The following is a 12,647-nucleotide window of genomic DNA, read 5'->3' on the forward strand; positions in this document are numbered from 1 at the left end:
GTTGATGATATGCTCCTCGAACAGGTTAGTCCTTTTTTATATTCCTAAGCTGATGTGGTATGCTTTCCAGAAGAGCAATATTGTTTTAGATTCTTAGTGTGAACAAGAAAAATAATTATATTCTGATTTCCTTCTATTTGCCTTTCTTGAATTAAAGCATTGTGACATTTTGCCTTGTTTAGTTCCTTTGTACTGCCAGCATAGTATAGGTCCTAAAAATTATGAAAGCTTGAAAGGTCAGCCAGTGCAGGTTCTAGATGGTGGACCGTCATGTGGTTGTTTCTTTAGTCTTATGAAGTTTTCTGTGGAATGAAAAGTTCCCTCCATTGGGGGCAGCATCGAAACAGAAATGGCAGTTGAAATAGTGTTGCCCTCATGCATTTGTGAGAGAATCAGTCCTTGGATAATAGTTCTCAGTTCAGTTGCTGGCAGGTAGGTGTTCACATACATTGACATTGTGAGCTGCTACCATGTTGTCCCTACTTTGTAGAGTTCCATTCCTGCCAAGTACCGCATATCAAGCGTTAGACTAACACATTTTAATGTGGTAGTCCGCATTACTGCATTAAAATGCATTAATCACACATTTCGAGCGCTTTGATCACCTGCGTAATGTGAGAGGTGAAGCAGGGCTGCGGTGAGCATCTGAACTCCATTTAGTTACAGCAGTGCGGCATGCAAGTGATCTGCTGAGTGAGGGACAGCCGTCCCTGGGGCTCCACAGTCAAGCCTTGTAGCAGGACGGCTCTGAACGGAGAACAGGAACATTGTGAGTCCTGGAGTCTGCCACCAGAGCTTTGCTTCCAGCCTGCCACTCGGGCGCTGCTGTGTGAGTCTCTCTGCTATGCAGAGATACTGTGTGCAGTGGTACTGGCCTCGAGTCAGGTCTACACTGTTAAATAATATAAAATATCACTCAGGCTACCTGACATATGGTGAACCAAATTCATACACAATAATATAATATAATTTAATTTGCGGTCCAAATGATGGACTCATGAGAAAAAGTTCAGGAGGCATCATAGGAAACAAGCAGCGGAGCAGCTGCATCAAGTGACATGAACATGTTCCATCCAATGGCTTGTGGTCTCATGGACAGCGGATTTCTGACTGTACCAGAACTCATTTGCCTTTGTACCTGTGTTTGGTTGGTTGCTTGAGGTCACAGTTCCCTGTCAGTGCAGGCCGGGTTTCTTGTGGAGTGAGATAAGCATTTAGTTTAATGACAGTTTTCACTCATTATAAAGTAGCGCAAAGGTTAAATATGTTAATTCACATTAGTCTGTCAAGGCACGCATTTATGGGCTATAATAAAGAGAAAAAAAGATGGCAGGTTGCACAAGTTTCAAAAACCCTTTTCACGTGTGTGATTTATGTACAGAGAAACTGGACACTGAACACACAAAATGTCAACTCTGTTTAGAAAGAGGAGAATGCTTACATTCCATAGACGTCACTTCCAACTTCATAAATTCAGCGTGCTTGCACTTTTATTATCTCCAGTCTTATGCGAGTGTTCCCAAGGTAGAAATGCATGTGAACAGGCTGCTGGCGTATACTCGGGAACCAGCCCTGGTGTACCAACAATTGGGCTCAAGTCTCAAAAACGAATGGGATGCAGAGACACCAGTGGTCCTCTTCTCCTTGGTCTTGGGTGTCCAGGTTCAGAGGTGCAGTGGACAGTTGAGGTTGCCATCACCGAAGGCGTTCGCGGTTATGGAGGTTTGGAGTGGCTGCGCTAAGAGGCTACAGGTGACGATGTGAAGGTTGCAATGGGGTAACCCACCATGAACTTTGTCCCTGGAGAGGCTAGAGACCACGTTGGTACCTGGTTGGCTCACATAAACACGGGCTGGGAGGCTCGGGTGCAGTGGTGCTGTCTGACAGCAGTTTTGGCAGGCCGGAGGTTCGTGGGTGCCTGAAAAGGTGCAGGGGAGAAGCTCTGCTACTCCACAGGAGTTCCTTGTGCTGGGGTGAAGACTGGCAGTCTTCCCGGGCTTTTGGAAGTTTCGGTAGCCAGAGGATGAGGTGTCTTTCTTGGAATTGTGGAAGTCCACAGGCAGGCTGGCAGGATTGGCATAGAGTCAGTCACGGATCTTCAGAGCTTGCGATTTGTGTCTGTGGAGTGTCCCTCTTCAAGACAGCAGGGATCTGCTCCTCTGGTGCCAGGGGCTCCCCTAAAAACTGAATTTAGGGGTATGAGGAGTGTGTAGGGTAGTAGCCAATGGGCTACTGACCCTTTGGGCCACTACGCCCCCTATATGACCACTTCCTGTTGGAAGTGGGCATAACCCTGTCCCAGAATTCCTAGGTATGCCATCTCAAAGATGGCTACATCTGAAAAATCGTGTTCACCTCTGTGTAGCCACCTCAGGGGTAGTATTAACCTGGAGGTGGTATGCCTGCCTTAAATAACTAATTTCCCCTCCTGTTTAGGTATCAAGTGGGCCCAGGGAGTGGTGGGAGGATTGTAAAGGAGAGCGTGGCGTTAGTGGCAGCATAGTGAGGAATGCTGCATTAGGAAGGATAATCAACAGGTCATCTGGGGGGAGGGGGGTGTTACACCCTCTTCCTGGGCAGGCTTTTGTTCTTGGCCTCCAGAGAGCAGAGGCTCTCACCCTAGGGGGCCTGAACAGCGTCTCGGGTCTCAGGCTGACAGAAACCAGTCAGTAACAAGCATTTTCAATGCAACAGTCTCGCATTTGTTCGAGTTAGAGCTATTAGCGTTGTAAAGCAAAAAAAACATGCAGCGCAATTGCGCTGCGTGGAAAATAAACAGATAAAGTCGTCCGGACCCCAGGCTGAAAACATGGAGCCTCGTACGTTTTTAGTACTTTACCGGTGCTGTGTAGGTGGGTTAAACACCGGAAAAGGCATGACGCATGCATGCCTTTCACAAATGAAAGGAAGCAGATTTTAAAAGGCAAGCCCACGAACTAATGTAAGTGACTGACGTGGCATGGGCGTGGTTTAAAGCCCAAAGAGATAACAGAATGGACGGAGCGATTTGCGCTCACCTATAGAAAGGAAGAAAAAGGGCCCCCCAACAAAGAAAAATATTGGAGTGGGACGGAGAAAACTACAAAAGAAAAAAAGTAACAAAAACCCCACCTCCAAGACATAAATTCTAAATAAATAACCCACATACAACAGTATCTTTGATAGCAAAAGACCTGATATGTTTTTATTGGACAAAATTATTTAAAATCAACATTAATCCATCAGAAAATCACAAAATGTCTGTACAGTGCCATGACAGTTTTAAGCCACTCTGCCACTTTATTGTAAAATAATGGTCAGAGGGTTGTTCATCTGATTATTCAATTTTAGCTGGGAATGTAGGTTATGGATATGTGGTATGGTTTGGTAACAGGACAAGATGTGTGATATGAAGTGTGAATGTTGTGGTATGAATGATGGTTTTTTTAAATAAATTTGGAGGGTGGCTGAAAACTGTCAGGACACTGTATTCCAGTTACTGTTTGTCAAGAGTTAAAATGAGTTTTAATAGGATTGTTTTAGGAAAGGATTAGGCATGCGGCTATCTACTAGGAATAGCCTTTATTTTGACGGTACAGACATCTGAAACTTTAGGGGCAGTTGTCAGTTAACGGCTTAATGATGGATGTTAATATCGTCCTCTGCATGTACAATCTCACAGGGCTTCATGTAGAGGTTAAAGACGATTGAAGAAAAAAAAATGAATGCCAAACTTGTACCTTGCTTGATTATGAAGCACTTTTCAGGTCAAATTGTTTGTTTGATAAAAAGGAGGTAAAACATTGTCTCCAAATCGTCTGCCAATTTCCAAATAGTCTTCTAGGGCCTAATGGCTGACTGTCAAAGCTGTCCTAGATTTCAAACAATGTAATTGTCCCTTCAGCTGCTGCCTTGTTTGCCGGACATTGCCCTGAGGACTCTCCTGCCCGAATCTGGGATGGGACTACGTTCCCCAGATGCACTTGACTCAAGGTGGAGGTCATAGCGGGGTCGCAGCATTCCTCTACGTTCTAAAGCGCATGCAGCCTCCTGTAGTGCGTGTTTCTTCACCTGCTACCTTGCATGCCGGACATCGCCCTGAGGACTCTCTTCCTGAATCTGGGGTGGGACTACATCCCCCCATATACACGACCAAAGGCAGAATCTTGATGGGGCAACACCATTCCGAAACGCTTTAATGCGCGTGCAGCCTCCTGCAGCGTGGGATGCGCCGGGTGTGCGCCTGGGCGAAGACAGGTCCCAGACCATGGCAGTCATTGCCCAGAAGAAGCCAAGCCCACTCTGTTTCATCTGAACTCTGCTATAGTATCCAAGGAAGCTTAGTGAGTTTAACTGTATTTAGAGGTTATCTTGTTTCTTTTATGTATTTAACCATTTCCTAGATTCTAATAAATATTTGAGGCTAGTGCATGCACAGTACTTAGACGGGAAAGTGAAATGCATCTGAACTGCAGAAGACAAATGCAAAAAGAACTAAGAATCCCGCTGGAGGAAAGCGCCTCTTTTGACATGGTTACACTCCACTTTTTGCCTGCTTTCTGCTGCAATTTCGACTTAAAGTGCACTGGGTACATGCTGAACAGGTCCCCAGTGCCAAATCTTTTTCTCTCAAAACTGCTCAGGCATTTATTTAATTGGCAAACCCTTTAGTTGCCACTCTACATCCCTAGTAATTGGTACCCTTGGTCCCTAGGGCATGGAGCACAAAAGAAGGCTCCTGGGGGCTGGAGCACAGACTGTGCCACCTTCAAGAACTCTCTCACCAACTACTTACAGTGCTGTCATTGCAGACTGTGTGTCTTGGTACAGAGATAAAATAAAAACATGATGTAGGAAGTTGGCTCTGTATGTGCTATTTCAAAGTAAGGAATAGCATGCACAGAGTCCAAGGGTTCCCCTTAGAGGTAAAATAGTGGTAAAAATAGATAATACTAATGCTCTATTTTGTGGTAGTGTGGTCGAGCAGTAGGCTTATCCAAGGAGTAGTGTTAAGCATTTGTTGTACATACACATAGACAATAAATGAGGTACACACACTCAGAGACAAATCCAGCCAATAGGTTTTGTATAGAAAAATATCTTTTCTTAGTTTATTCTAAGAACCACAGGTTCAAATTTTACATGTAATATCTCATTTGAAAGGTATTGCAGGTAAGTACTTTAGGAACTTTAAATCATAAAAATTGCATGTATACTTTTCAAGTTATTGACAAATAGCTGTTTTAAAAGTGGACACAGTGCAATTTTCACAGTTCCTGGGGGAGGTAAGTTTTTGTTAGTTTTACCAGGTAAGTAAGACACTTACAGGGTTCAGTTCTTGGTCCAAGGTAGCCCACCGTTGGGGGTTCAGAGCAACCCCAAAGTCACCACACCAGCAGCTCAGGGCCGGTCAGGTGCAGAGTTCAAAGTGGTGCCCAAAACACATAGGCTAGAATGGAGAGAAGGGGGTGCCCCGGTTCCGGTCTGCTTGCAGGTAAGTACCCGCGTCTTCGGAGGGCAGACCAGGGGGGTTTTGTAGGGCACCGGGGGGGACACAAGTCCACACAGAAATTTCACCCTCAGCGGCGCGGGGGCGGCCGGGTGCAGTGTAGAAACAAGCGTCGGGTTCGCAATGTTAGTCTATGAGAGATCTCGGGATCTCTTCAGCGCTGCAGGCAGGCAAGGGGGGGGTTCCTCGGGGAAACCTCCACTTGGGCAAGGGAGAGGGACTCCTGGGGGTCACTTCTCCAGTGAAAGTCCGGTCCTTCAGGTCCTGGGGGCTGCGGGTGCAGGGTCTCTCCCAGGCGTCGGGACTTTAGGTTCAAAGAGTCGCGGTCAGGGGAAGCCTCGGGATTCCCTCTGCAGGCGGCGCTGTGGGGGCTCAGGGGGGACAGGTTTTGGTACTCACAGTATCAGAGTAGTCCTGGGGTCCCTCCTGAGGTGTTGGATCGCCACCAGCCGAGTCGGGTTCGCCGGGTGCAGTGTTGCAAGTCTCACGCTTCTTGCGGGGAGCTTGCAGGGATCTTTAAAGCTGCTGGAAACAAAGTTGCAGCTTTTCTTGGAGCAGGTCCGCTGTCCTCGGGAGTTTCTTGTCTTTTCGAAGCAGGGGCAGTCCTCAGAGGATGTCGAGGTCGCTGGTCCCTTCGGAAGGCGTCGCTGGAGCAGGATCTTTGGAAGGCAGGAGACAGGCCGGTGAGTTTCTGGAGCCAAGGCAGTTGTCGTCTTCTGGTCTTCCTCTGCAGGGGTTTTTCAGCTAGGCAGTCCTTCTTCTTGTAGTTGCAGGAATCTAATTTTCTAGGGTTCAGGGTAGCCCTTAAATACTAAATTTAAGGGCGTGTTTAGGTCTGGGGGGTTAGTAGCCAATGGCTACTAGCCCTGAGGGTGGGTACACCCTCTTTGTGCCTCCTCCCAAGGGGAGGGGGTCACAATCCTAACCCTATTGGGGGAATCCTCCATCTGCAAGATGGAGGATTTCTAAAAGTTAGAGTCACCTCAGCTCAGGACACCTTAGGGGCTGTCCTGACTGGCCAGTGACTCCTCCTTGTTTTTCTCATTATTTTCTCCGGCCTTGCCGCCAAAAGTGGGGCCTGGCCGGAGGGGGCGGGCAACTCCACTAGCTGGAGTGTCCTGCTGGGTTGGCACAAAGGAGGTGAGCCTTTGAGGCTCACCGCCAGGTGTGACAACTCCTGCCTGGGGGAGGTGTTAGCATCTCCACCCAGTGCAGGCTTTGTTACTGGCCTCAGAGTGACAAAGGCACTCTCCCCATGGGGCCAGCAACATGTCTCGGTTTGTGGCAGGCTGCTAAAACTAGTCAGCCTACACAGATAGTCGGTTAAGTTTCAGGGGGCACCTCTAAGGTGCCCTCTGTGGCGTATTTTACAATAAAATGTACACTGGCATCAGTGTGCATTTATTGTGCTGAGAAGTTTGATACCAAACTTCCCAGTTTTCAGTGTAGCCATTATGGTGCTGTGGAGTTCGTGTTTGACAGACTCCCAGACCATATACTCTTATGGCTACCCTGCACTTACAATGTCTAAGGTTTTGTTTAGACACTGTAGGGGTACCATGCTCATGCACTGGTACCCTCACCTATGGTATAGTGCACCCTGCCTTAGGGCTGTAAGGCCTGCTAGAGGGGTGTCTTACCTATACTGCATAGGCAGTGAGAGGCTGGCATGGTACCCTGAGGGGAGTGCCATGTCGACTTACTCGTTTTGTCCTCACTAGCACACACAAGCTGGCAAGCAGTGTGTCTGTGCTGAGTGAGAGGTCTCCAGGGTGGCATAAGACATGCTGCAGCCCTTAGAGACCTTCCTTGGCATCAGGGCCCTTGGTACTAGCAGTACCAGTTACAAGGGACTTATCTGGATGCCAGGGTCTGCCAATTGTGGATACAAAAGTACAGGTTAGGGAAAGAACACTGGTGCTGGGGCCTGGTTAGCAGGCCTCAGCACACTTTCAATTGTAAACATAGCATCAGCAAAGGCAAAAAGTCAGGGGGCAACCATGCCAAGGAGGCATTTCCTTACACAACCCCCCCCCCCAAACGAAAGAGGATGAGACTAACCTTTCCCAAGAGAGTCTTCATTTTCTAAGTGGAAGAACCTGGAAAGGCCATCTGCATTGGCATGGGCAGTCCCAGGTCTGTGTTCCACTATAAAGTCCATTCCCTGTAGGGAGATGGACCACCTCAACAGTTTAGGATTTTCACCTTTCATTTGCATCAGCCATTTGAGAGGTCTGTGGTCAGTTTGAACTAGGAAGTGAGTCCCAAAGAGGTATGGTCTCAGCTTCTTCAGGGACCAAACCACAGCAAAGGCCTCCCTCTCAATGGCACTCCAACGCTGCTCCCTGGGGAGTAACCTCCTGCTAATGAAAGCAACAGGCTGGTCAAGGCCATCATCATTTGTTTGGGACAAAACTGCCCCTATCCCATGTTCAGAGGCATCAGTCTGCACAATGAACTGCTTAGAATAATCTGGAGCTTTGAGAACTGGTGCTGAGCACATTGCCTGTTTCAGGGTGTCAAAGGCCTGTTGGCATTCCACAGTCCAGTTTACTTTCTTGGGCATTTTCTTGGAGGTGAGTTCAGTGAGGGCTGTCACAATGGATCCATATCCCTTCACAAACCTCCTGTAATACCCAGTCAAGCCAAGGAATGCCCTGACTTGAGTCTGGGTTTTTGGAGCTACCCAGTCCAGAATAGTCTGGATCTTGGGTTGGAGTGGCTGAACTTGGCCTCCACCTACAAGGTGTCCCAAGTAAACCACAGTTCCCTGCCCTATCTGGCATTTGGATGCCTTGATAGAGAGGCCTGCAGATTGCAGAGCCTTCAAAACCTTCCTCAGGTGGACCAGGTGATCCTGCCAGGTGGAGCTAAAGACAGCAATATCATCAAGATAAGCTGTGCTAAAGGACTCCAAGCCAGCAAGGACTTGATTCACCAACCTTTGGAAGGTGGCAGGGGCATTCTTTAAACCAAAGGGCATAACAGTAAACTGATAATGCCCATCAGGTGTGGAGAATGCTGTCTTTTCTTTTGCTCCAGGTGCCATTTTTATTTGCCAGTACCCTGCTGTCAAGTCAAAGGTACTTAGAAATTTGGCAGCACCTAATTTATCAATGAGCTCATCAGCTCTTGGAATTGGATGGGCATCTGTCTTGGTGACAGAATTGAGCCCTCTGTAGTCCACACAAAACCTCATCTCTTTCTTTCCATCTTTGGTGTGAGGTTTGGGGACTAAGACCACTGGGCTAGCCCAGGGGCTGTCAGAGCGCTCAATTACTCCCAATTCCAGCATCTTGTGGACTTCCACCTTGATGCTTTCCTTAACATGGTCAGACTGTCTGAAGATTTTGTTCTTGACAGGCATGCTGTCTCCTGTGTCCACATCATGGGTACACAGGTGTGTCTGACCAGGGGTTAGGGAGAAAAGCTCAGGAAACTGTTGTAGGACTCTCCTACAATCAGCCTGCTGTTGGCCAGAGAGGGTGTCTGAGTAGATCACTCCATCTACTGTGCCATCTTTTGGGTCTGATGACAGAAGATCAGGGAGAGGTTCACTCTCTGCCTCCTGATCCTCATCTGTTACCATCAACAGATTCACATCAGCCCTGTCATGGAAGAGCTTAAGGCGGTTCACATGGATCACCCTCTTGGGGCTCCTGCTTGTGCCCAGGTCCACCAGGTAGGTGACCTGACTCTTCCTCTCTAGCACTGGGTAAGGGCCACTCCATTTGTCCTGGAGTGCCCTGGGAGCCACAGGCTCCAGAACCCAGACTTTCTGCCCTGGTTGGAACTCAACCAGTGCAGCCTTTTGGTCATACCAAAACTTCTGGAGTTGTTGGCTGGCCTCAAGGTTTTTGGTTGCCTTTTCCATGTACTCTGCCATTCTAGAGCGAAGGCCAAGTACATAGTCCACTATGTCCTGTTTAGGCTCATGGAGAGGTCTCTCCCAGCCTTCTTTAACAAGGGCAAGTGGTCCCCTTACAGGATGACCAAACAGAAGTTCAAAGGGTGAGAATCCTACTCCCTTCTGTGGTACCTCCCTGTAAGCGAAAAGCAGACATGGCAGGAGGACATCCCATCTCCTTTTGAGTTTTTCTGGGAGCCCCATGATCATGCCTTTTAATGTCTTGTTGAATCTCTCAACTAAGCCATTAGTTTGTGGATGGTAGGGTGTAGTGAATTTATAAGTCACTCCACACTCATTCCACATGTGCTTTAGGTATGCTGACATGAAGTTGGTACCTCTGTCAGACACCACCTCCTTAGGGAAACCCACTCTGGTAAAGATACCAATGAGGGCCTTGGCTACTGCAGGGGCAGTAGTCGACCTAAGGGGAATAGCTTCAGGATACCTGGTAGCATGATCCACTACTACCAGGATGTACATATTTCCTGAGGCTGTGGGAGGTTCTAGTGGACCAACTATGTCCACACCCACTCTTTCAAAGGGCACCCCCACCACAGGAAGTGGAATGAGGGGGGCCTTTGGATGCCCACCTGTCTTACCACTGGCTTGACAGGTGGGGCAGGAGAGGCAAAACTCCTTAACCATGTTGGACATATTGGGCCAGTAGAAGTGGTTGACTAACCTCTCCCACGTCTTGGTTTGTCCCAAATGTCCAGCAAGGGGAATGTCATGGGCCAATGTTAGGATGAACTCTCTGAACAGCTGAGGCACTACCACTCTCCTAGTGGCACCAGGTTTGGGGTCTCTGGCCTCAGTGTACAGGAGCCCATCTTCCCAATAGACCCTATGTGTTCCATTTTTCTTGCCTTTGGACTCTTCAGCAGCTTGCTGCCTAAGGCCTCCAAGAGAGGGACAGGTTTCTTGTCCCTTACACAGCTCTTCCCTTGAGGGTCCCCCTGGGCCCAAGAGCTCAACCTGATAAGGTTCAAGCTCCAAAGGCTCAGTTCCCTCAGAGGGCAGAACTTCTTCCTGAGAAGAGAGGTTCCCTTTCTTTTGCTGTGTTGCAGTTGGTTTCCCAACTGACTTTCCTTTTCTCTTGGTAGGCTGGGCCATTCTTCCAGACTCCAGCTCTACTTGTTCACCCCGTGCCTTGCATTGTGCTCTGGTTTTCACCCACACCAGTTCAGGGATACCCAGCATTGCTGCATGGGTTTTTAGTTCTACCTCAGCCCATGCTGAGGACTCCAGGTCATTTCCAAGCAGACAGTCCACTGGGATATTTGAGGAGACCACCACCTGTTTCAGGCCATTGACCCCTCCCCATTCTAAAGTAACCATTGCCATGGGATGCACTTTTCTCTGATTGTCAGCGTTGGTGACTGTGTAAGTTTTTCCAGTCAGGTATTGGCCAGGGGAAACCAGTTTCTCTGTCACCATGGTGACACTGGCACCTGTATCCCTCAGGCCCTCTATTCTAGTCCCATTAATTAAGAGTTGCTGTCTGTATTTTTGCATGTTAGGCGGCCAGACAGCTAGTGTGGCTAAATCCACCCCACCCTCAGAAACTAGAGTAGCTTCAGTGTGGACCCTGATTTGCTCTGGGCACACTGTTGATCCCACTTGGAGACTAGCCATACCAGTGTTACCTGGATGGGAGTTTGGAGTGGAACCTTTCTTGGGACAGGCCTTGTCTCCAGTTTGGTGTCCATGCTGTTTACAGCTATGACACCAGGCCTTTTCGGGATCAAAGTTTTTACCCTTGTACCCATTGTTTTGTGAAGAGGCTCTGGGCCCACCCTCCTGTGCAGGTTTTTGGGGGCCTGTAGAAGACTCTTTACTATTTTTAGTTTTGGTTGTCTCATCACCCTTCTGCTGGGGAGTCTTTGTGACCCCTTTCTTTTGGTCACCCCCTGTTGAAGTCTTGGACACCCTTGTCTTGACCCAATGGTCCGCCTTCTTTCCCAATTCTTGGGGAGAAATTGGTCCTAGGTCTACCAGATGCTGATGCAGTTTATCATTGAAACAATTACTTAACAGGTGTTCTTTCACAAATAAATTGTACAGCCCATCATAATTACTTACACCACTGCCTTGAATCCAACCATCTAGTGTTTTCACTGAGTAGTCAACAAAGTCAACCCAGGTCTGGCTCGAGGATTTTTGAGCCCCCCTGAACCTAATCCTGTACTCTTCAGTGGAGAATCCAAAGCCCTCAATCAGGGTACCCTTCATGAGGTCATAAGATTCTGCATCTTGTCCAGAGAGTGTGAGGAGTCTATCCCTACACTTTCCTGTGAACATTTCCCAAAGGAGAGCACCCCAGTGAGATCTGTTCACTTTTCTGGTTACACAAGCCCTCTCAAAAGCTGTGAACCATTTGGTGATGTCATCACCATCTTCATATTTTGTCACAATCCCTTTGGGGATTTTTAACATGTCAGGAGAATCTCTGACCCTATTTATATTGCTGCCACCATTGATGGGTCCTAGGCCCATCTCTTGTCTTTCCCTCTCTATGGCTAGGATCTGTCTTTCCAAAGCCAATCTTTTGGCCATCCTGGCTAACTGGATGTCCTCTTCACTGGGGCTATCCTCAGTGATTTCAGAGGTGTTGGTCTCTCCTGTGAGGGAACCAGCATCTCGGACTATTATTTTTGGAGTCAGGGTTTGAGGGACCCTGTTCTCCCTAGATAGGACTGGTAGGGGGGAATTGTCCTCCAAGTCACTATCCTCTTCCTCTGAGTTGCCACCCTCAGAGGGGTTGGCCTTTTCAAACTCTGCCAAAAGCTCCTGGAGCTGTATTTTGGTAGGTTTGGGGCCCATTGTTATTTTCTTTATTTTACAGAGTGACCTTAGCTCCCTCATCTTAAGATGGAGGTAAGGTGTGGTGTCGAGTTCCACCACAGTCACATCTGTGCTAGACATTTTGCTTCTAAAAGTTGGAATACTTTTTAAGAATCTACAACTGGTTCTAGAATCTAATTCAAACTTTTACAAACTTTTAAACTCTAAAAGAAATGCTTAACAGGATCTAACACAAGGCCCTAGCAGGTCTTTTAAGAATTTAGAAAACTTTTCAAATTGCAAAAATCAATTTCTAATGACAATTTTGGAATTTGTCGTGTGATCAGGTATTGGCTGAGTAGTCCAGCAAATGCAAAGTCTTGTACCCCACCGCTGATCCACCAATGTAGGAAGTTGGCTCTGTATGTGCTATTTCAAAGTAAGGAATAGCATGCACAGAGTCCA

General features: G+C 47.8%; 1 protein-coding gene across 4 annotated transcripts in view; it reads left to right on the forward strand.

Moving 5' to 3' along the window:
• Nucleotides 1–12,647, forward strand: part of ARHGEF12 (Rho guanine nucleotide exchange factor 12) — a 794,162-nt gene that overhangs the window by 303,908 nt on the left and 477,607 nt on the right. The window lies entirely within an intron of this gene.

Source organism: Pleurodeles waltl, chromosome 3_1, assembly GCF_031143425.1.
Source record: "Pleurodeles waltl isolate 20211129_DDA chromosome 3_1, aPleWal1.hap1.20221129, whole genome shotgun sequence".
In the NCBI taxonomy this organism is placed as follows: domain Eukaryota; kingdom Metazoa; phylum Chordata; class Amphibia; order Caudata; family Salamandridae; genus Pleurodeles; species Pleurodeles waltl.